The sequence below is a fragment of the Phyllobates terribilis genome, unplaced genomic scaffold, assembly GCF_046119375.1.
Source record: "Phyllobates terribilis strain yellow unplaced genomic scaffold, ASM4611937v1 Scaffold_5__5_contigs__length_657084704, whole genome shotgun sequence".
Lineage (NCBI taxonomy): Eukaryota > Metazoa > Chordata > Amphibia > Anura > Dendrobatidae > Phyllobates > Phyllobates terribilis.
In genome coordinates this window covers 655,655,900-655,679,679 of record NW_027362765.1, presented here as the reverse complement: position 1 = coordinate 655,679,679, position 23,780 = coordinate 655,655,900, and the positions used below count along the sequence as shown (strand labels likewise).

Below are 23,780 nucleotides of genomic sequence, written 5' to 3'. Positions count from 1 at the left end.
CACCTCTCAGCCAAGACCAAGGCAGCAACCGGTAGATCACTGCACTTGATCTTAGCCAAAAGGCCGAGAAGCGATAACCAGAATTGGTTTCAAACTACGGAGCCACCCAAGGATCCTGAAAAGTCCATTTGTGGAGATGAGCTCCTGGACTCCCGTTAAGAAGACATGTTGTCAACCTCTAGATCCCTTACATGCCTGCACTTTTCGGCTTGCTGCTGCTGCAATCCACGCGTTTTAGATCTGCATAACTCCACCTCTTTAAACACAGCACCTTCACCCCCTGCTGTTCCCACCCGCCTCAACACCGTTGGAAGGGAGGAGAACCAATTAAGGCCGGGGGTGGGGTGGAACGAGCAGCTGTCTACCCTTAGCAGGAGGGCTCCTGATTACATACCTCTCCTGCTGCTGCTGCTGCTGGCTGTCCAGCAGCAGACTGAAGGTGGCTGCTGCTGTGCACAGGTATATAAAGGCTCAGAGCCTATTATGACACGCGCAGCCAGCGTTCCATTGCCACATTCCATCTACTGCAGGCAGGATACCTGGCTGGCTGAATGTCGCTGAGAAGCTCACAGAGACCGCCATAAGCAACAGTTTAACAGAATGCCACAGACTAATCAACCAAACTTTTTGGGTTGGGTTCTCTTTTATAGTCTGCAGGCATTAAATGAAAGAAGTCAGTGTTCCAGCAGAAGGAGACAACGTTTCAGAAAAGGCATTGTAGCAAACCAAAAAAGAAATTTTAAGCGCAGCAGAGTAACCAGCGCACATACCTGTTAGCTCAGGTGAGTTTAAAAGGCTGCTGTTGATAACAAGGGCATTTGCTAAATAGATGGTGTGTGTGCAACAATATACTGAAAGGTCAATTATATTGTGCAGCTTATCTCACCACCTGTAGTTATTTAGGTGAAAGCTCCAAAATGCTTGCCTAATATGTCTGTTTATCCAAAAGGAAGTAAAAAGGGAGAGCTAGAAAGATAGCATTGCATCACATTACATGGCAATGCAATGCACAGTTGCTGAAGTTGAACCAAAATGAGCTTGTAATCTGGCTTCTGCAACTTTGAACATGAAAAATCCAATGAGGAGAAGAAAAGCAAAGCCAAAGAGTCCATCCCAAAATCCGACAAACAAGCAAAATGAACAAAAAACATTGAATTCAATTCTTTCTGATTTTAGAAACTGCATTAAAGAAGGGGTGCACCGGTCCTGGAGATACTGCAATACCAGGTCAATGCGTGGAGTGGACAGAGCAAGCTCTTTTTCCATCTCCCTGTTCTAAAAATCCATTTAATATATGGTCCCCAGATAGGGGACGTATCAGATATTAAACTGATAAGAACAGATACTACACTTGATCTTAGCCAAAAGGCCGAGAAGCGATAACCAGAATTGGTTTCAAACTACGGAGCCACCCAAGGATCCTGAAAAGTCCATTTGTGGAGATGAGCTCCTGGACTCCCGTTAAGAAGACATGTTGTCAACCTCTAGATCCCTTACATGCCTGCACTTTTCGGCTTGCTGCTGCTGCAATCCACGCGTTTTAGATCTGCATAACTCCACCTCTTTAAACACAGCACCTTCACCCCCTGCTGTTCCCACCCGCCTCAACATCGTTGGAAGGGAGGAGAACCAATTAAGGCGGGGGGTGGGGTGGAACGAGCAGCTGTCTACCCTTAGCAGGAGGGCTCCTGATTACATACCTCTCCTGCTGCTGCTGCTGCTGGCTGTCCAGCAGCAGACTGAAGGTGGCTGCTGCTGTGCACAGGTATATAAAGGCTCAGAGCCTATTATGACACGCGCAGCCAGCGTTCCATTGCCACATTCCATCAACTGCAGGCAGGATACCTGGCTGGCTGAATGTCGCTGAGAAGCTCACAGAGACCGCCATAAGCAACAGTTTAACAGAATGCCACAGACTAATCAACCAAACTTTTTGGGTTGGGTTCTCTTTTATAGTCTGCAGGCATTAAATGAAAGAAGTCAGTGTTCCAGCAGAAGGAGACAACGTTTCAGAAAAGGCATTGTAGCAAACCAAAAAAGAAATTTTAAGCGCAGCAGAGTAACCAGCGCACATACCTGTTAGCTCAGGTGAGTTTAAAAGGCTGCTGTTGATAACAAGGGCATTTGCTAAATAGATGGTGTGTGTGCAACAATATACTGAAAGGTCAATTATATTGTGCAGCTTATCTCACCACCTGTAGTTATTTAGGTGAAAGCTCCAAAATGCTTGCCTAATATGTCTGTTTATCCAAAAGGAAGTAAAAAGGGAGAGCTAGAAAGATAGCATTGCATCACATTACATGGCAATGCAATGCACAGTTGCTGAAGTTGAACCAAAATGAGCTTGTAATCTGGCTTCTGCAACTTTGAACATGAAAAATCCAATGAGGAGAAGAAAAGCAAAGCCAAAGAGTCCATCCCAAAATCCGACAAACAAGCAAAATGAACAAAAAACATTGAATTCAATTCTTTCTGATTTTAGAAACTGCATTAAAGAAGGGGTGCACCGGTCCTGGAGATACTGCAATACCAGGTCAATGCGTGGAGTGGACAGAGCAAGCTCTTTTTCCATCTCCCTGTTCTAAAAATCCATTTAATATATGGTCCCCAGATAGGGGACGTATCAGATATTAAACTGATAAGAACAGATACTACACTTGATCTTAGCCAAAAGGCCGAGAAGCGATAACCAGAATTGGTTTCAAACTACGGAGCCACCCAAGGATCCTGAAAAGTCCATTTGTGGAGATGAGCTCCTGGACTCCCGTTAAGAAGACATGTTGTCAACCTCTAGATCCCTTACATGCCTGCACTTTTCGGCTTGCTGCTGCTGCAATCCGCGCGTTTTAGATCTGCATAACTCCACCTCTTTAAACACAGCACCTTCACCCCCTGCTGTTCCCACCCGCCTCAACACCGTTGGAAGGGAGGAGAACCAATTAAGGCGGGGGGTGGGGTGGAACGAGCAGCTGTCTACCCTTAGCAGGAGGGCTCCTGATTACATACCTCTCCTGCTGCTGCTGCTGCTGGCTGTCCAGCAGCAGACTGAAGGTGGCTGCTGCTGTGCACAGGTATATAAAGGCTCAGAGCCTATTATGACACGCGCAGCCAGCGTTCCATTGCCACATTCCATCTACTGCAGGCAGGATACCTGGCTGGCTGAATGTCGCTGAGAAGCTCACAGAGACCGCCATAAGCAACAGTTTAACAGAATGCCACAGACTAATCAACCAAACTTTTTGGGTTGGGTTCTCTTTTATAGTCTGCAGGCATTAAATGAAAGAAGTCAGTGTTCCAGCAGAAGGAGACAACGTTTCAGAAAAGGCATTGCAGCAAACCAAAAAAGAAATTTTAAGCGCAGCAGAGTAACCAGCGCACATACCTGTTAGCTCAGGTGAGTTTAAAAGGCTGCTGTTGATAACAAGGGCATTTGCTAAATAGATGGTGTGTGTGCAACAATATACTGAAAGGTCAATTATATTGTGCAGCTTATCTCACCACCTGTAGTTATTTAGGTGAAAGCTCCAAAATGCTTGCCTAATATGTCTGTTTATCCAAAAGGAAGTAAAAAGGGAGAGCTAGAAAGATAGCATTGCATCACATTACATGGCAATGCAATGCACAGTTGCTGAAGTTGAACCAAAATGAGCTTGTAATCTGGCTTCTGCAACTTTGAACATGAAAAATCCAATGAGGAGAAGAAAAGCAAAGCCAAAGAGTCCATCCCAAAATCCGACAAACAAGCAAAATGAACAAAAAACATTGAATTCAATTCTTTCTGATTTTAGAAACTGCATTAAAGAAGGGGTGCACCGGTCCTGGAGATACTGCAATACCAGGTCAATGCGTGGAGTGGACAGAGCAAGCTCTTTTTCCATCTCCCTGTTCTAAAAATCCATTTAATATATGGTCCCCAGATAGGGGACGTATCAGATATTAAACTGATAAGAACAGATACTACACTTGATCTTAGCCAAAAGGCCGAGAAGCGATAACCAGAATTGGTTTCAAACTACGGAGCCACCCAAGGATCCTGAAAAGTCCATTTGTGGAGATGAGCTCCTGGACTCCCGTTAAGAAGACATGTTGTCAACCTCTAGATCCCTTACATGCCTGCACTTTTCGGCTTGCTGCTGCTGCAATCCACGCGTTTTAGATCTGCATAACTCCACCTCTTTAAACACAGCACCTTCACCCCCTGCTGTTCCCACCCGCCTCAACACCGTTGGAAGGGAGGAGAACCAATTAAGGCGGGGGGTGGGGTGGAACGAGCAGCTGTCTACCCTTAGCAGGAGGGCTCCTGATTACATACCTCTCCTGCTGCTGCTGCTGCTGGCTGTCCAGCAGCAGACTGAAGGTGGCTGCTGCTGTGCACAGGTATATAAAGGCTCAGAGCCTATTATGACACGCGCAGCCAGCGTTCCATTGCCACATTCCATCTACTGCAGGCAGGATACCTGGCTGGCTGAATGTCGCTGAGAAGCTCACAGAGACCGCCATAAGCAACAGTTTAACAGAATGCCACAGACTAATCAACCAAACTTTTTGGGTTGGGTTCTCTTTTATAGTCTGCAGGCATTAAATGAAAGAAGTCAGTGTTCCAGCAGAAGGAGACAACGTTTCAGAAAAGGCATTGTAGCAAACCAAAAAAGAAATTTTAAGCGCAGCAGAGTAACCAGCGCACATACCTGTTAGCTCAGGTGAGTTTAAAAGGTTGCTGTTGATAACAAGGGCATTTGCTAAATAGATGGTGTGTGTGCAACAATATACTGAAAGGTCAATTATATTGTGCAGCTTATCTCACCACCTGTAGTTATTTAGGTGAAAGCTCCAAAATGCTTGCCTAATATGTCTGTTTATCCAAAAGGAAGTAAAAAGGGAGAGCTAGAAAGATAGCATTGCATCACATTACATGGCAATGCAATGCACAGTTGCTGAAGTTGAACCAAAATGAGCTTGTAATCTGGCTTCTGCAACTTTGAACATGAAAAATCCAATGAGGAGAAGAAAAGCAAAGCCAAAGAGTCCATCCCAAAATCCGACAAACAAGCAAAATGAACAAAAAACATTGAATTCAATTCTTTCTGATTTTAGAAACTGCATTAAAGAAGGGGTGCACCGGTCCTGGAGATACTGCAATACCAGGTCAATGCGTGGAGTGGACAGAGCAAGCTCTTTTTCCATCTCCCTGTTCTAAAAATCCATTTAATATATGGTCCCCAGATAGGGGACGTATCAGATATTAAACTGATAAGAACAGATACTACACTTGATCTTAGCCAAAAGGCCGAGAAGCGATAACCAGAATTGGTTTCAAACTACGGAGCCACCCAAGGATCCTGAAAAGTCCATTTGTGGAGATGAGCTCCTGGACTCCCGTTAAGAAGACATGTTGTCAACCTCTAGATCCCTTACATGCCTGCACTTTTCGGCTTGCTGCTGCTGCAATCCACGCGTTTTAGATCTGCATAACTCCACCTCTTTAAACACAGCACCTTCACCCCCTGCTGTTCCCACCCGCCTCAACACCGTTGGAAGGGAGGAGAACCAATTAAGGCGGGGGGTGGGGTGGAACGAGCAACTGTCTACCCTTAGCAGGAGGGCTCCTGATTACATACCTCTCCTGCTGCTGCTGCTGCTGGCTGTCCAGCAGCAGACTGAAGGTGGCTGCTGCTGTGCACAGGTATATAAAGGCTCAGAGCCTATTATGACACGCGCAGCCAGCGTTCCATTGCCACATTCCATCTACTGCAGGCAGGATACCTGGCTGGCTGAATGTCGCTGAGAAGCTCACAGAGACCGCCATAAGCAACAGTTTAACAGAATGCCACAGACTAATCAACCAAACTTTTTGGGTTGGGTTCTCTTTTATAGTCTGCAGGCATTAAATGAAAGAAGTCAGTGTTCCAGCAGAAGGAGACAACGTTTCAGAAAAGGCATTGTAGCAAACCAAAAAAGAAATTTTAAGCGCAGCAGAGTAACCAGCGCACATACCTGTTAGCTCAGGTGAGTTTAAAAGGCTGCTGTTGATAACAAGGGCATTTGCTAAATAGATGGTGTGTGTGCAACAATATACTGAAAGGTCAATTATATTGTGCAGCTTATCTCACCACCTGTAGTTATTTAGGTGAAAGCTCCAAAATGCTTGCCTAATATGTCTGTTTATCCAAAAGGAAGTAAAAAGGGAGAGCTAGAAAGATAGCATTGCATCACATTACATGGCAATGCAATGCACAGTTGCTGAAGTTGAACCAAAATGAGCTTGTAATCTGGCTTCTGCAACTTTGAACATGAAAAATCCAATGAGGAGAAGAAAAGCAAAGCCAAAGAGTCCATCCCAAAATCCGACAAACAAGCAAAATGAACAAAAAACATTGAATTCAATTCTTTCTGATTTTAGAAACTGCATTAAAGAAGGGGTGCACCGGTCCTGGAGATACTGCAATACCAGGTCAATGCGTGGAGTGGACAGAGCAAGCTCTTTTTCCATCTCCCTGTTCTAAAAATCCATTTAATATATGGTCCCCAGATAGGGGACGTATCAGATATTAAACTGATAAGAACAGATACTACACTTGATCTTAGCCAAAAGGCCGAGAAGCGATAACCAGAATTGGTTTCAAACTACGGAGCCACCCAAGGATCCTGAAAAGTCCATTTGTGGAGATGAGCTCCTGGACTCCCGTTAAGAAGACATGTTGTCAACCTCTAGATCCCTTACATGCCTGCACTTTTCGGCTTGCTGCTGCTGCAATCCACGCGTTTTAGATCTGCATAACTCCACCTCTTTAAACACAGCACCTTCACCCCCTGCTGTTCCCACCCGCCTCAACACCGTTGGAAGGGAGGAGAACCAATTAAGGCGGGGGGTGGGGTGGAACGAGCAACTGTCTACCCTTAGCAGGAGGGCTCCTGATTACATACCTCTCCTGCTGCTGCTGCTGCTGGCTGTCCAGCAGCAGACTGAAGGTGGCTGCTGCTGTGCACAGGTATATAAAGGCTCAGAGCCTATTATGACACGCGCAGCCAGCGTTCCATTGCCACATTCCATCTACTGCAGGCAGGATACCTGGCTGGCTGAATGTCGCTGAGAAGCTCACAGAGACCGCCATAAGCAACAGTTTAACAGAATGCCACAGACTAATCAACCAAACTTTTTGGGTTGGGTTCTCTTTTATAGTCTGCAGGCATTAAATGAAAGAAGTCAGTGTTCCAGCAGAAGGAGACAACGTTTCAGAAAAGGCATTGTAGCAAACCAAAAAAGAAATTTTAAGCGCAGCAGAGTAACCAGCGCACATACCTGTTAGCTCAGGTGAGTTTAAAAGGCTGCTGTTGATAACAAGGGCATTTGCTAAATAGATGGTGTGTGTGCAACAATATACTGAAAGGTCAATTATATTGTGCAGCTTATCTCACCACCTGTAGTTATTTAGGTGAAAGCTCCAAAATGCTTGCCTAATATGTCTGTTTATCCAAAAGGAAGTAAAAAGGGAGAGCTAGAAAGATAGCATTGCATCACATTACATGGCAATGCAATGCACAGTTGCTGAAGTTGAACCAAAATGAGCTTGTAATCTGGCTTCTGCAACTTTGAACATGAAAAATCCAATGAGGAGAAGAAAAGCAAAGCCAAAGAGTCCATCCCAAAATCCGACAAACAAGCAAAATGAACAAAAAACATTGAATTCAATTCTTTCTGATTTTAGAAACTGCATTAAAGAAGGGGTGCACCGGTCCTGGAGATACTGCAATACCAGGTCAATGCGTGGAGTGGACAGAGCAAGCTCTTTTTCCATCTCCCTGTTCTAAAAATCCATTTAATATATGGTCCCCAGATAGGGGACGTATCAGATATTAAACTGATAAGAACAGATACTACACTTGATCTTAGCCAAAAGGCCGAGAAGCGATAACCAGAATTGGTTTCAAACTACGGAGCCACCCAAGGATCCTGAAAAGTCCATTTGTGGAGATGAGCTCCTGGACTCCCGTTAAGAAGACATGTTGTCAACCTCTAGATCCCTTACATGCCTGCACTTTTCGGCTTGCTGCTGCTGCAATCCACGCGTTTTAGATCTGCATAACTCCACCTCTTTAAACACAGCACCTTCACCCCCTGCTGTTCCCACCCGCCTCAACACCGTTGGAAGGGAGGAGAACCAATTAAGGCGGGGGGTGGGGTGGAACGAGCAGCTGTCTACCCTTAGCAGGAGGGCTCCTGATTACATACCTCTCCTGCTGCTGCTGCTGCTGGCTGTCCAGCAGCAGACTGAAGGTGGCTGCTGCTGTGCACAGGTATATAAAGGCTCAGAGCCTATTATGACACGCGCAGCCAGCGTTCCATTGCCACATTCCATCTACTGCAGGCAGGATACCTGGCTGGCTGAATGTCGCTGAGAAGCTCACAGAGACCGCCATAAGCAACAGTTTAACAGAATGCCACAGACTAATCAACCAAACTTTTTGGGTTGGGTTCTCTTTTATAGTCTGCAGGCATTAAATGAAAGAAGTCAGTGTTCCAGCAGAAGGAGACAACGTTTCAGAAAAGGCATTGTAGCAAACCAAAAAAGAAATTTTAAGCGCAGCAGAGTAACCAGCGCACATACCTGTTAGCTCAGGTGAGTTTAAAAGGTTGCTGTTGATAACAAGGGCATTTGCTAAATAGATGGTGTGTGTGCAACAATATACTGAAAGGTCAATTATATTGTGCAGCTTATCTCACCACCTGTAGTTATTTAGGTGAAAGCTCCAAAATGCTTGCCTAATATGTCTGTTTATCCAAAAGGAAGTAAAAAGGGAGAGCTAGAAAGATAGCATTGCATCACATTACATGGCAATGCAATGCACAGTTGCTGAAGTTGAACCAAAATGAGCTTGTAATCTGGCTTCTGCAACTTTGAACATGAAAAATCCAATGAGGAGAAGAAAAGCAAAGCCAAAGAGTCCATCCCAAAATCCGACAAACAAGCAAAATGAACAAAAAACATTGAATTCAATTCTTTCTGATTTTAGAAACTGCATTAAAGAAGGGGTGCACCGGTCCTGGAGATACTGCAATACCAGGTCAATGCGTGGAGTGGACAGAGCAAGCTCTTTTTCCATCTCCCTGTTCTAAAAATCCATTTAATATATGGTCCCCAGATAGGGGACGTATCAGATATTAAACTGATAAGAACAGATACTACACTTGATCTTAGCCAAAAGGCCGAGAAGCGATAACCAGAATTGGTTTCAAACTACGGAGCCACCCAAGGATCCTGAAAAGTCCATTTGTGGAGATGAGCTCCTGGACTCCCGTTAAGAAGACATGTTGTCAACCTCTAGATCCCTTACATGCCTGCACTTTTCGGCTTGCTGCTGCTGCAATCCACGCGTTTTAGATCTGCATAACTCCACCTCTTTAAACACAGCACCTTCACCCCCTGCTGTTCCCACCCGCCTCAACACCGTTGGAAGGGAGGAGAACCAATTAAGGCGGGGGGTGGGGTGGAACGAGCAGCTGTCTACCCTTAGCAGGAGGGCTCCTGATTACATACCTCTCCTGCTGCTGCTGCTGCTGGCTGTCCAGCAGCAGACTGAAGGTGGCTGCTGCTGTGCACAGGTATATAAAGGCTCAGAGCCTATTATGACACGCGCAGCCAGCGTTCCATTGCCACATTCCATATACTGCAGGCAGGATACCTGGCTGGCTGAATGTCGCTGAGAAGCTCACAGAGACCGCCATAAGCAACAGTTTAACAGAATGCCACAGACTAATCAACCAAACTTTTTGGGTTGGGTTCTCTTTTATAGTCTGCAGGCATTAAATGAAAGAAGTCAGTGTTCCAGCAGAAGGAGACAACGTTTCAGAAAAGGCATTGTAGCAAACCAAAAAAGAAATTTTAAGCGCAGCAGAGTAACCAGCGCACATACCTGTTAGCTCAGGTGAGTTTAAAAGGCTGCTGTTGATAACAAGGGCATTTGCTAAATAGATGGTGTGTGTGCAACAATATACTGAAAGGTCAATTATATTGTGCAGCTTATCTCACCACCTGTAGTTATTTAGGTGAAAGCTCCAAAATGCTTGCCTAATATGTCTGTTTATCCAAAAGGAAGTAAAAAGGGAGAGCTAGAAAGATAGCATTGCATCACATTACATGGCAATGCAATGCACAGTTGCTGAAGTTTGTAACGGGTCCGGGAGGCGGAACCTCTGAGCTACTATACAAGGGGGCGGCCCTTGTAAGGGAGCGGGTGGCAGTCTCTGGGTGAACGGACAGGGAGTTACGGCAAGTGATCAGGGCAGTCTCTGGGTAAGGGGTAGGTACGACCTGTGATGGCAGAGCCTCCGGGTAGGCTAGCAGGCAGATGGTAGTTGTGTGCTCCCAGGTGAGCAAGCGAGAGTCTCTGGAATAGCAGGTGGTCACGGCACGTGACGGCGGAACCTCCGGGCTGGCAGGCAGGTAGGTAACGGAGAAGCGCTCCCAGGTGAGCGGGCAAGAGTCTCTGGAATAGCTGGTGGTCACCGCACGTGACAACGGGACCTCCGGGCTGGCAAGCAGGCAGGTAACGGAGATGCGCTCCCAGGTGAGCGGGCAAGAGTCTCTGAGATAGCTGGTGGTCACAGCACGTGACAACGGAGCCTCCGGGCTGGCAAGCAGGCAGGTAGCGGAGAAGCGCTCCCAGTTGAGCGGGCAAGCTGGTCCATAGACAGACTGACCGGAGTTGTAAGGCAGACCGTCGGACCTCAGGCAAGCAGGCAGGTAGCTGATGTGCGCTCCCAGGTGAGCGGACAGGTTGGTCCTTAGACAGACTGACCGGAGTTGTAAGGCAGACCGTCGGACCTCAGGCAGGCAGGCAGGTAACAAGTATTCAGGCAGGAATCAGGCAGGTAACTAGCAGGAAACTGGCAGGAAACTGGCAGGTAACTGGCAGGTAACTGGCAGGTAACTGGCAACGGGACCTGAGGGCTGAAGCACAGGTGAGACACAGGTGCAAACAACATTGCTCGGGCACCTCCATTTTGGAGGAGGTGCCTTATATATGATGAAGTCCTCCGGCCATTGGCCGGGGACTCTTTAGGGCGGCGCGCGCGGCCCCTTTAAGAGGAGGGGAGCGCGCGCGCGCGCGCCCTAAGCACAGGGGCCGGGAAGGAGCGCGCGCTGAGAGCAGAGCAGGAGGAGGACGCCGGGACGGAGCGCGCGCTGACAGCAGAGCGGGGGAAGGAAGCCGGGCACGGAGCAGAGCGGTGAGGGGAGCAGCGTCCCTGCCTAGCAGAGGGCAGGGACGCCGGCACTACAGTACCCCCCCCTTTAGGCCCCCCCTTTTTTAGGCCAGACAGAAATTTAGCTAGGATGAGAGGGGCATGGATGTTCTCCCGGGGCTCCCACGTTCTCTCCTCAGGACCAAACCCCTTCCAATCTACCAGAAAAAAGGTCTTTCCTCTTACCCTTTTGGTGGCAAGAATGTTCTCTACCTCAAACTCGTCCTCAGCAGAAACCGGAGCAGGAGGCGTACCTGTAGACTTGGAAAAAGAGTTAAGTACCACAGGTTTGAGGAGAGATACATGGAAGGAGTTAGGGATCCGTAAGTTGGCCGGGAGTTTCAATTTATAGGCCACCGGGTTGATCTGACTGATGACCTCCAGTGGGCCGATGAACCGAGGCCCTAACTTATAGGAAGGGATCTTGAGCCGGACATATTTGGACGAGAGCCAGACTTTATCCCCAGGGCGGAATTGAGGAGGGTCCAGACGTTTTTTGTCAGCGTTTCTTTTCATACGCTCGGATGACAGAAGGAGTGCGGACCGGGTACTCTCCCATATGGAGGAAAATTTGTTAACAAGAGATTCCGCAGCCGGATTGTCCGCCGAGGTGGAGACGGGAAACGGGATCCGAGGATGCTGACCGTAGACTACAAAAAACGGGGATTTGGAGGAAGACTCGCTCTCGTGATTGTTGTACGAGAATTCGGCCCATGGCAGGAGATCCACCCAGTCAGAATGGTGGGCATTAACGAAGTGCCGAAGGTAACTGGTCAGGTTCTGATTGATCCGCTCCACTTGACCATTAGACTGTGGGTGGTAAGCGGAGGAGAAGTCCAGGGTGACGTCCAGCAATTTACAAGTGGCTCTCCAGAAACGGGAAGTGAACTGTACCCCACGATCCGACACGATGTGACGGGGCAGGCCATGAAGACGGAAGATGTGGCGGATAAAGTCTTTAGCCAGCTCGGGTGCAGACGGAAGACCTGGCAGTGGAATGAAGTGAGCCATCTTGGAGAAGCGGTCAGCGACCACCCAAATGACCGTACAACCGGCAGAGACGGGCAGATCAGTAATGAAGTCCATCGCTATATGCTGCCAGGGGGCAGCAGGTACTGGCAGAGGTAGGAGGCGGCCGGCCGGCAGGTGTCTCGGAACTTTGTTGCGGGCGCAGGACACACAGGCAGAAACAAAGTCTATTACATCCTTGTGCAGGTTAGGCCACCAGTAGTGCCGGGTAATAAGCTGGAGGGTCTTTTTCTGACCGGCGTGGCCAGCTAGTTTAGACGAATGACCCCAGTGTAGGATCTTCTCCCGATCAGGTACTGGTACGAACGTCTTACCAGGAGGAAGACGATTTAGACTCACGGGAGCCACCTGCATTACTCTGGCGGGATCGATGATATGTTTCGGATCCTCCTCGAGATCAGACACCAGAAAGGATCGAGACAAGGCGTCCGCCTTGACGTTTTTGTCAGCCGGGCGAAAATGAAGGACAAAATCAAAACGAGCAAAAAACAAGGACCACCGGGCTTGGCGCGGGTTAAGTCTCTGGGCATGCTGGAGGTAAGCCAAGTTCTTGTGGTCAGTGTAAATTATTACCGGGTGAAGAGCCCCCTCGAGCAGGTAACGCCACTCCTCCAATGCCAGTTTGATGGCCAATAACTCTCGGTCTCCTATGGAATAGTTGCGCTCAGAGGAGGAGAAGAGTTTAGAGAAGAAGCCACAAGTTACCATCCTCCCGGAAGATGATTTTTGAGTAAGTACCGCTCCGGCTCCAGAGGAGGAGGCGTCAACTTCCAGGAAGAACTGCTTGTTGCCATCTGGGCGATGCAGCACCGGGGCGGAAGAGAAGGCCTGTTTAAGGGAAAGAAAGGCCTCCTCTGCTTCGGGTGGCCACTCTTTGGGATTAGTACCTTTACGGGTGAGCGCAGAAATTGGGGCCGTCCGGGAAGAGAAGTGTGGTATGAAGAGGCGGTAGTAGTTGGCGAAGCCCAGGAATCGCTGAATGGCCTTCAACCCCTCCGGTCGGGGCCATTTCTCGATGGCAGACAGTTTCTCAGGATCCATTTGTAGGCCGGTCTGAGAGATAATGTAGCCCAGAAACGGAAGCGAGGTCTGCTCAAAGAGGCACTTCTCAAATTTAGCGTAGAGATGGTTCTGCCTTAGCCTGAGCAGGACCTGACGAACGTCCCTCCGGTGAGTCTGGAGATCCGGAGAGAAGACCAAGATGTCGTCCAGGTACACCACTACGCAGGAGTAGAGAAGGTCCCGGAAGATGTCATTGACCAACTCTTGAAAGACGGCAGGAGCGTTACAGAGACCAAAGGGCATTACCAGGTATTCATAGTGGCCGTCCCGGGTGTTGAATGCCGTCTTCCATTCATCCCCCTGACGAATACGAACCAGGTTGTACGCCCCACGAAGGTCCAGTTTGGTGAAGATCCTAGCCCCCCTCAGACGATCAAATAATTCTGGAATGAGCGGAAGGGGGTACTTATTCTTCACCGTGATCAGGTTTAGGCCTCTATAGTCTATACAGGGACGGAGAGAGCCGTCCTTCTTTTTGACGAAAAAGAAGCCTGCTCCCGCCGGGGAGGTAGATTTCCGGATGAATCCTCTGGCCAGATTCTCCTCAATATATTCGGACATTGACCGGGTCTCAGCAGCGGATAAAGGATAGATACGCCCACGGGGAGGAGTAGTACCGGGTAGCAGATCGATGGGACAGTCGTATGGTCTATGTGGTGGTAATGTCTCTGCCTCCTTTTTATTAAAGACATCTGCATAAGACCAATAAGGAATCGGAAGTCCAGGTAGATTAGCTGGGGTAGGAGAGGGACGGACGGGATGGACGGGTACCAGGCAGGTTTTATGACAGTCTTGTCCCCAGCGAAGGACCTCTCCGGTTTGCCAGTCTAGCACGGGTGCATGTCTCTGGAGCCAGGGCAGACCTAGCAAGAGGGCGTGAGAGAGTCCAGGTAGAAGATGAAAGGAGATACTTTCAGAGTGCAGCATTCCCACCTGCAGGGTAATGGATTCGGTGATGAGTTGAATGGGGCGAGGTAAGAGGCCCCCATCCACGGCAGCGACAGACAAGGGTACAGCCAGAGGTTTGGTGGGGATGCGGTATTTCTCAACCAGGGACTGTGAAATAAGGTTCCCGGCTGCTCCAGAGTCAAGTTGGGCTAGTTCGAAATAACGGTTCTCCCCGTAGATGATCGAAACTGACAACAGCAGGGATGGAGAGGATTTATTCTTGTCTAGGTGGACCTCTCTGAGCGAACCTAGACACAGGCGTTTCCCGACCTCTCCGGGCAGGCACGGATCCGGTGCTCCTTACTGCCACAGTAGAAGCAGCTCCCCTCGGCACGGCGTGAGTCCTGACGGGTTTTGACCATCTTGGTCTGGTCGACCTGCATAGGCTCAGGAGAGTGTACCTGGGGAGAGATGGAGGGAATGACGGGTTTCTGGAAAGTAGGAGCTAAACGTGGAATCCTTCTCTCACGGGTGACCTCTTTGGCGCGCTCCTGGAACCGTAGGTCAATCCGGGTGGCAAGAGTTATTAAGTCATCGAGAGTGGTAGGAATGTCCCGACCGGCAAGTTCATCTTTAATACGGCCGGACAGACCCTCCCAGAAGACGGAAACCAGAGCGTCGTTATCCCAGGCCAGCTCCGAGGCAAGGGTACGGAACCGTATGGCATATTGGCCCACGGTGAGACTCCCCTGACGGAGGCGTAGCAACGATGATGCAGATGAGGTCTTCCGTCCGGGTTCGTCGAAGACTTTCCGGAAAGCCGAGAGAAAAGCAGGCAAGTTGGACACCAGGGGGTCTCCTCTCTCCCATAGAGGATTTAGCCAGGCCAGGGCCTCCCCGGTGAGATGGGACATGATAAAGGCAATTTTGGCCCGGTCGGAATTAAACTGATGGGACAAAAGTTCAAAGTGCAGGGTGCACTGATTTATGAAGCCCCGAGCCAGGACGGGGTCGCCTCCGAAGCGAGGAGGTGCAGAGAGCCGGGGTCCGGGGTAGGATACCATAGTATTAGTGGGCAGCGGAGCTGCCGGATTGCAAGATATGGCACTGGCGGAGGTTGTTGGTGGATCAGACAGAGTGTTCAGGCGAGTATTAACATTCCGCAGGTGACCCAGGATGGCCTCCTGTTGGGACCTCTGACGGGACAGTTCAAGACAGAGGTCCGAGAGCGAGGGAGCTTGGGTGCCACCGGGTTCCATGGCCCGAGCAAACTGTAACGGGTCCGGGAGGCGGAACCTCTGAGCTACTATACAAGGGGGCGGCCCTTGTAAGGGAGCAGTCTCTGGGTGAACGGACAGGGAGTTACGGCAAGTGATCAGGGCAGTCTCTGGGTAAGGGGTAGGTACGACCTGTGATGGCAGAGCCTCCGGGTAGGCTAGCAGGCAGATGGTAGTTGTGTGCTCCCAGGTGAGCAAGCGAGAGTCTCTGGAATAGCAGGTGGTCACGGCACGTGACGGCGGAACCTCCGGGCTGGCAGGCAGGTAGGTAACGGAGAAGCGCTCCCAGGTGAGCGGGCAAGAGTCTCTGGAATAGCTGGTGGTCACCGCACGTGACAACGGGACCTCCGGGCTGGCAAGCAGGCAGGTAACGGAGATGCGCTCCCAGGTGAGCGGGCAAGAGTCTCTGAGATAGCTGGTGGTCACAGCACGTGACAACGGAGCCTCCGGGCTGGCAAGCAGGCAGGTAGCGGAGAAGCGCTCCCAGGTGAGCGGGCAAGCTGGTCCATAGACAGACTGACCGGAGTTGTAAGGCAGACCGTCGGACCTCAGGCAAGCAGGCAGGTAGCTGATGTGCGCTCCCAGGTGAGCGGACAGGTTGGTCCTTAGACAGACTGACCGGAGTTGTAAGGCAGACCGTCGGACCTCAGGCAGGCAGGCAGGTAACAAGTATTCAGGCAGGAATCAGGCAGGTAACTAGCAGGAAACTGGCAGGAAACTGGCAGGTAACTGGCAGGTAACTGGCAGGTAACTGGCAACGGGACCTGAGGGCTGAAGCACAGGTGAGACACAGGTGCAAACAACATTGCTCGGGCACCTCCATTTTGGAGGAGGTGCCTTATATATGATGAAGTCCTCCGGCCATTGGCCGGGGACTCTTTAGGGCGGCGCGCGCGGCCCCTTTAAGAGGAGGGGAGCGCGCGCGCGCGCGCCCTAAGCACAGGGACCGGGAAGGAGCGCGCGCTGAGAGCAGAGCAGGAGGAGGACGCCGGGACGGAGCGCGCGCTGACAGCAGAGCGGGGGAAGGAAGCCGGGCACGGAGCAGAGCGGAGAGGGGAGCAGCGTCCCTGCCTAGCAGAGGGCAGGGACGCCGGCACTACAAAGGTGAACCAAAATGAGCTTGTAATCTGGCTTCTGCAACTTTGAACATGAAAAATCCAATGAGGAGAAGAAAAGCAAAGCCAAAGAGTCCATCCCAAAATCCGACAAACAAGCAAAATGAACAAAAAACATTGAATTCAATTCTTTCTGATTTTAGAAACTGCATTAAAGAAGGGGTGCACCGGTCCTGGAGATACTGCAATACCAGGTCAATGCGTGGAGTGGACAGAGCAAGCTCTTTTTCCATCTCCCTGTTCTAAAAATCCATTTAATATATGGTCCCCAGATAGGGGACGTATCAGATATTAAACTGATAAGAACAGATTTTTTTATCGAAAGCCCGAATTCGTGTACAAAACCCGAGTGCGCTTAAAAAAGTGACAAGTGCCACAAAAAAAGTGCACTAGGATGCTGGTCTTCTTGAAACCCTCTCCAAAAGGAGAAGGGTCCCCCAAACCATTCCCCGTCCCTCTGAGCCAGAAGGCCACAGCGAGGAACAGGGACAAATAGCCACCTCCAGCCGGAGCCAGAGGCGACCCAATCTTACCCCCAATACCTGCCCGAGTTCTCACCCGAGCAAGGCACTGGGAGCCAAAGACTGTGCTCCCCTCCCGGAAGAGGGGAGCCAACAACGCTCTCCTCCCGAAAGAGGAGAGCCAGGGGGGTTCAGGGGGGAGCGGAACCTGATGGCCACACACTCCCCCCCCTAGACCTGCCAAGAGAGGAACCCGTAAGGGAACCGCATCCCGACAAAATCCTAGTAAGGACGTGGACACACGTGAAAAAGTGGACACACAGTGACAAAAAAAATTTAAATAAATAGTGAAGGTTTCACAGTATAATACTGCCCGGACCTTCGACCGGGAATTGAAAAATTCCCCATCCTAAGGCCAGAAGGCCCGGAATAAGGGTGTGTGTGAAGAAAGAAATATTGAAGTGCTAGTGCAAATGTGCCATAAACTCAAGTGGGGTTCCCAATCCCAGTGAGTTAAGGCACCCCAGGGTCACCACTCCTGGGGCACTTCACACTTCGGGCTTTCGATCTTCCCCGGCCCAATGGCGTCGATCCTGGGGGGCCATGCTTTCCACCAGATGACTATATTAGCCACCTGGCGTACTAACAAGCGCCTAAACCCCAGTGTGCATAATGTATCAATCTACTAGGGCGGCCAACATCCAAAACCGCCTTTTCGAAAGATACTACACTTGATCTTAGCCAAAAGGCCGAGAAGCGATAACCAGAATTGGTTTCAAACTACGGAGCCACCCAAGGATCCTGAAAAGTCCATTTGTGGAGATGAGCTCCTGGACTCCCGTTAAGAAGACATGTTGTCAACCTCTAGATCCCTTACATGCCTGCACTTTTCGGCTTGCTGCTGCTGCAATCCACGCGTTTTAGATCTGCATAACTCCACCTCTTTAAACACAGCACCTTCACCCCCTGCTGTTCCCACCCGCCTCAACACCGTTGGAAGGGAGGAGAACCAATTAAGGCGGGGGGTGGGGTGGAACGAGCAGCTGTCTACCCTTAGCAGGAGGGCTCCTGATTACATACCTCTCCTGCTGCTGCTGCTGCTGGCTGTCCAGCAGCAGACTGAAGGTGGCTGCTGCTGTGCACAGGTATATAAAGGCTCAGAGCCTATTATGACACGCGCAGCCAGCGTTCCATTGCCACATTCCATCTACTGCAGGCAGGATACCTGGCTGGCTGAATGTCGCTGAGAAGCTCACAGAGACCGCCATAAGCAACAGTTTAACAGAATGCCACAGACTAATCAACCAAACTTTTTGGGTTGGGTTCTCTTTTATAGTCTGCAGGCATTAAATGAAAGAAGTCAGTGTTCCAGCAGAAGGAGACAACGTTTCAGAAATGGCATTGTAGCAAACCAAAAAAGAAATTTTAAGCGCAGCAGAGTAACCAGCGCACATACCTGTTAGCTCAGGTGAGTTTAAAAGGCTGCTGTTGATAACAAGGGCATTTGCTAAATAGATGGTGTGTGTGCAACAATATACTGAAAGGTCAATTATATTGTGCAGCTTATCTCACCACCTGTAGTTATTTAGGTGAAAGCTCCAAAATGCTTGCCTAATATGTCTGTTTATCCAAAAGGAAGTAAAAAGGGAGAGCTAGAAAGATAGCATTGCATCACATTACATGGCAATGCAATGCACAGTTGCTGAAGTTGAACCAAAATGAGCTTGTAATCTGGCTTCTGCAACTTTGAACATGAAAAATCCAATGAGGAGAAGAAAAGCAAAGCCAAAGAGTCCATCCCAAAATCCGACAAACAAGCAAAATGAACAAAAAACATTGAATTCAATTCTTTCTGATTTTAGAAACTGCATTAAAGAAGGGGTGCACCGGTCCTGGAGATACTGCAATACCAGGTCAATGCGTGGAGTGGACAGAGCAAGCTCTTTTTCCATCTCCCTGTTCTAAAAATCCATTTAATATATGGTCCCCAGATAGGGGACGTATCAGATATTAAACTGATAAGAACAGATACTACACTTGATCTTAGCCAAAAGGCCGAGAAGCGATAACCAGAATTGGTTTCAAACTACGGAGCCACCCAAGGATCCTGAAAAGTCCATTTGTGGAGATGAGCTCCTGGACTCCCGTTAAGAAGACATGTTGTCAACCTCTAGATCCCTTACATGCCTGCACTTTTCGGCTTGCTGCTGCTGCAATCCACGCGTTTTAGATCTGCATAACTCCACCTCTTTAAACACAGCACCTTCACCCCCTGCTGTTCCCACCCGCCTCAACACCGTTGGAAGGGAGGAGAACCAATTAAGGCGGGGGGTGGGGTGGAACGAGCAGCTGTCTACCCTTAGCAGGAGGGCTCCTGATTACATACCTCTCCTGCTGCTGCTGCTGCTGGCTGTCCAGCAGCAGACTGAAGGTGGCTGCTGCTGTGCACAGGTATATAAAGGCTCAGAGCCTATTATGACACGCGCAGCCAGCGTTCCATTGCCACATTCCATCTACTGCAGGCAGGATACCTGGCTGGCTGAATGTCGCTGAGAAGCTCACAGAGACCGCCATAAGCAACAGTTTAACAGAATGCCACAGACTAATCAACCAAACTTTTTGGGTTGGGTTCTCTTTTATAGTCTGCAGGCATTAAATGAAAGAAGTCAGTGTTCCAGCAGAAGGAGACAACGTTTCAGAAAAGGCATTGTAGCAAACCAAAAAAGAAATTTTAAGCGCAGCAGAGTAACCAGCGCACATACCTGTTAGCTCAGGTGAGTTTAAAAGGCTGCTGTTGATAACAAGGGCATTTGCTAAATAGATGGTGTGTGTGCAACAATATACTGAAAGGTCAATTATATTGTGCAGCTTATCTCACCACCTGTAGTTATTTAGGTGAAAGCTCCAAAATGCTTGCCTAATATGTCTGTTTATCCAAAAGGAAGTAAAAAGGGAGAGCTAGAAAGATAGCATTGCATCACATTACATGGCAATGCAATGCACAGTTGCTGAAGTTGAACCAAAATGAGCTTGTAATCTGGCTTCTGCAACTTTGAACATGAAAAATCCAATGAGGAGAAGAAAAGCAAAGGCAAAGAGTCCATCCCAAAATCCGACAAACAAGCAAAATGAACAAAAAACATTGAATTCAATTCTTTCTGATTTTAGAAACTGCATTAAAGAAGGGGTGCACCGGTCCTGGAGATACTGCTATACCAGGTCAATGCGTGGAGTGGACAGAGCAAGCTCTTTTTCCATCTCCCTGTTCTAAAAATCCATTTAATATATGGTCCCCAGATAGGGGACGTATCAGATATTAAACTGATAAGAACAGATACTACACTTGATCTTAGCCAAAAGGCCGAGAAGCGATAACCAGAATTGGTTTCAAACTACGGAGCCACCCAAGGATCCTGAAAAGTCCATTTGTGGAGATGAGCTCCTGGACTCCCGTTAAGAAGACATGTTGTCAACCTCTAGATCCCTTACATGCCTGCACTTTTCGGCTTGCTGCTGCTGCAATCCACGCGTTTTAGATCTGCATAACTCCACCTCTTTAAACACAGCACCTTCACCCCCTGCTGTTCCCACCCGCCTCAACACCGTTGGAAGGGAGGAGAACCAATTAAGGCGGGGGGTGGGGTGGAACGAGCAGCTGTCTACCCTTAGCAGGAGGGCTCCTGATTACATACCTCTCCTGCTGCTGCTGGCTGTCCAGCAGCAGACTGAAGGTGGCTGCTGCTGTGCACAGGTATATAAAGGCTCAGAGCCTATTATGACACGCGCAGCCAGCGTTCCATTGCCACATTCCATCTACTGCAGGCAGGATACCTGGCTGGCTGAATGTGGCTGAGAAGCTCACAGAGACCGCCATAAGCAACAGTTTAATAGAATGCCACAGACTAATCAACCAAACTTTTTGGGTTGGGTTCTCTTTTATAGTCTGCAGGCATTAAATGAAAGAAGTCAGTGTTCCAGCAGAAGGAGACAGCGTTTCAGAAAAGGCATTGTAGCAAACCAAAAAAGAAATTTTAAGCGCAGCAGAGTAACCAGCGCACATACCTGTTAGCTCAGGTGAGTTTAAAAGGCTGCTGTTGATAACAAGGGCATTTGCTAAATAGATGGTGTGTGTGCAACAATATACTGAAAGGTCAATTATATTGTGCAGCTTATCTCACCACCTGTAGTTATTTAGGTGAAAGCTCCAAAATGCTTGCCTAATATGTCTGTTTATCCAAAAGGAAGTAAAAAGGGAGAGCTAGAAAGATAGCATTGCATCACATTACATGGCAATGCAATGCACAGTTGCTGAAGTTGAACCAAAATGAGCTTGTAATCTGGCTTCTGCAACTTTGAACATGAAAAATCCAATGAGGAGAAGAAAAGCAAAGCCAAAGAGTCCATCCCAAAATCCGACAAACAAGCAAAATGAACAAAAAACATTGAATTCAATTCTTTCTGATTTTAGAAACTGCATTAAAGAAGGGGTGCACCGGTCCTGGAGATACTGCAATACCAGGTCAATGCGTGGAGTGGACAGAGCAAGCTCTTTTTCCATCTCCCTGTTCTAAAAATCCATTTAATATATGGTCCCCAGATAGGGGACGTATCAGATATTAAACTGATAAGAACAGATTTTTTTTTTTTTTTTTTTTTTTTTCTTTTTAACCAAATCAGATAGGCCGGAGCATAAGCTCAATCAAATTGACTTACAAAAGCCTTTTATTGACACTTAGCCTTTCATCACACTTGGTATATAATCAAAAATAAAACCAAACCTTATCATCAGGTACATTATACACTACTAATTAAACTTTACCAAAAACCTCCACTTTTTAAACTTCCAGATCCCTTCAGCATCTATAATACTTCCACGTTCCTGATCCCAGAGGTATATTACATACATACGTGACAGAATCAATCTCAAACATTCATTAAATGACATTTTCTTCCTTTTAAAAACTAACAAATTCCTCGCATCCCACAAACTTTCAATTACACACACCACCAACAACCATAAAATCCTATCCTTAATTCTACTACATGCACCCATCCCAAACATAGCAAGTTTCCAATTAACATACTTTACACCCACCAATTCCTTGCAAAGTCCCCCTATACCCTTCCATACATCATATGCAAAATCACAATCCCATACCATATGTCTAACATGCTCTCTCAAACCACATCCATCCCTCGGGCATACCTCAGATTTAACTAAATCCCTCTTCTTTTGCACATCTCTAACAGGCAAAATGTCATGCAATATCATCCAAGCGATATCTCTCTGTCTGTTAGTCACACCATCTATACTTAATTTTCTCCACATCTCGGTTACTTCCTCCCCTCTCAACCCATTGATATTACATACCACCTCACGCTCACGCACCATCCTAATGACTTTCTTCTTTTGCCTAAAATCACTCATGTTAACGGACAACAAATCATACTTCCTTACAAATTTCTCAACACAACCATACCATACAGGACACTTAAAAGCAACAGGCACTCTAGCATCCCTTTTGACCCACTTTAAGCCATAAAGCATCCATCCAGCCGAATACTTCATCATATAAGCACACTTAATACTTTTCCCTAGAACCACCACCACCATTTTCACGTAACTAATCCCTAAAAAGAAATCAATATTTGGAAAATCCAAACCACCATTTACACATAACTTATAGACATATTCCCGTTTCAATTTCTCCATGCGACTTCCCCAAAGAAAATTAAAGATGAATTTCTCAGTTTTCCTAATTTTCTTAAAAGCAGCAGGATATACATTCGCAACAAACAACAAAATAGGCAAAATAACCGCCTTAATAATCAGAACTTTCCCAGTCAGAGTTAATTCTCTCATTTGCCAAAAATTCAACTTGCGCACCACTCTCACCCCACAATCTTCCCAACTCTCATTTCCTTTCAAATCATCATTAAACTTAATCCCAAGCACCTTTATTGCACCATCCTCACACCTCACACCATTCATCCATACATTCCTCTCACCAAAACATTTAAAGGAACTCTTAGTCCAATTGACCTTAAAAGCTGAGACACTACAAAACAAACTTAATATCAACCTTGCCCTACTCATCGCAGCCATATTCCCACTCACAATCACTACATCATCCATGTAACCTAGAATTCTCACATCCTTTCCATTACTCCCAGGAATCATCACACCTCTCATAACCTTATCCTTCCTAACCATACACATCAACACTTCAATCACACTAATAAACAAAAAAGGGGACATAGGGCACCCCTGACGCACTCCTGATTTAATTCTCACTTTCTCACTCAACCACCCATTCACCAAAAATTCACTTGAAACATTACAATACAAACTCCTAACACAGTTTACAAAATTCCTGGAATAACCCATCTTAGACAAAACCTTAAACATAAAGCTATGTGACACACGGTCAAAAGCTTTTTCAAAATCAACCGAAAACAACAAACATTTCTGCTTACGACTCATACAATCCCCAATCACATCACGCAACAACACCAAATTTTCAGTCATACTTCTCCCAGGCACTGCACACACTTGATCTTCATCCACCACACCGCCAATCACTTCCCGCATCCGGCTAGCCAACAATTTACTAAACACCTTATAGTCTGCATTCAAAAGGGTGATTGGCCTCCAATTCCCCAAATCCTTTTTATCACCTTTCTTATGAACCAAAACCACCACCCC

General features: G+C 47.9%; 10 non-coding genes and 2 pseudogenes across 10 annotated transcripts; all 12 read right to left on the bottom strand.

Moving 5' to 3' along the window:
- Positions 1–1,190: 1,190 nt before the first annotated feature.
- Positions 1,191–1,381, bottom strand: LOC141149321 (U2 spliceosomal RNA). Its single transcript, XR_012245623.1, has one exon. It is a non-coding gene; the product is annotated as a U2 spliceosomal RNA (small nuclear RNA).
- A 1,115-nt stretch (positions 1,382–2,496) lies between these two features.
- Positions 2,497–2,687, bottom strand: LOC141149319 (U2 spliceosomal RNA). Its single transcript, XR_012245621.1, has one exon. It is a non-coding gene; the product is annotated as a U2 spliceosomal RNA (small nuclear RNA).
- Positions 2,688–3,802: 1,115 nt separating this feature from the next.
- Positions 3,803–3,993, bottom strand: LOC141149318 (U2 spliceosomal RNA). The gene has a single exon (XR_012245620.1). It is a non-coding gene; the product is annotated as a U2 spliceosomal RNA (small nuclear RNA).
- Positions 3,994–5,108: 1,115 nt separating this feature from the next.
- LOC141149317 (U2 spliceosomal RNA) lies at positions 5,109–5,299 on the bottom strand. Its single transcript, XR_012245619.1, has one exon. It is a non-coding gene; the product is annotated as a U2 spliceosomal RNA (small nuclear RNA).
- A 1,115-nt stretch (positions 5,300–6,414) lies between these two features.
- On the bottom strand, positions 6,415–6,605 carry LOC141149316 (U2 spliceosomal RNA). Its single transcript, XR_012245618.1, has one exon. It is a non-coding gene; the product is annotated as a U2 spliceosomal RNA (small nuclear RNA).
- A 1,115-nt stretch (positions 6,606–7,720) lies between these two features.
- Positions 7,721–7,911, bottom strand: LOC141149315 (U2 spliceosomal RNA). The gene has a single exon (XR_012245617.1). It is a non-coding gene; the product is annotated as a U2 spliceosomal RNA (small nuclear RNA).
- Positions 7,912–9,026: 1,115 nt separating this feature from the next.
- LOC141149314 (U2 spliceosomal RNA) lies at positions 9,027–9,217 on the bottom strand. The gene has a single exon (XR_012245616.1). It is a non-coding gene; the product is annotated as a U2 spliceosomal RNA (small nuclear RNA).
- Positions 9,218–16,770: 7,553 nt separating this feature from the next.
- On the bottom strand, positions 16,771–16,949 carry LOC141150329 (U2 spliceosomal RNA; annotated as a pseudogene).
- Positions 16,950–17,743: 794 nt separating this feature from the next.
- Positions 17,744–17,835, bottom strand: LOC141151282 (U2 spliceosomal RNA; annotated as a pseudogene).
- A 1,115-nt stretch (positions 17,836–18,950) lies between these two features.
- Positions 18,951–19,141, bottom strand: LOC141149313 (U2 spliceosomal RNA). Its single transcript, XR_012245615.1, has one exon. It is a non-coding gene; the product is annotated as a U2 spliceosomal RNA (small nuclear RNA).
- Positions 19,142–20,256: 1,115 nt separating this feature from the next.
- LOC141149660 (U2 spliceosomal RNA) lies at positions 20,257–20,447 on the bottom strand. Its single transcript, XR_012245952.1, has one exon. It is a non-coding gene; the product is annotated as a U2 spliceosomal RNA (small nuclear RNA).
- Positions 20,448–21,556: 1,109 nt separating this feature from the next.
- On the bottom strand, positions 21,557–21,753 carry LOC141150629 (U2 spliceosomal RNA). Its single transcript, XR_012246778.1, has one exon. It is a non-coding gene; the product is annotated as a U2 spliceosomal RNA (small nuclear RNA).
- Positions 21,754–23,780: the final 2,027 nt, after the last annotated feature.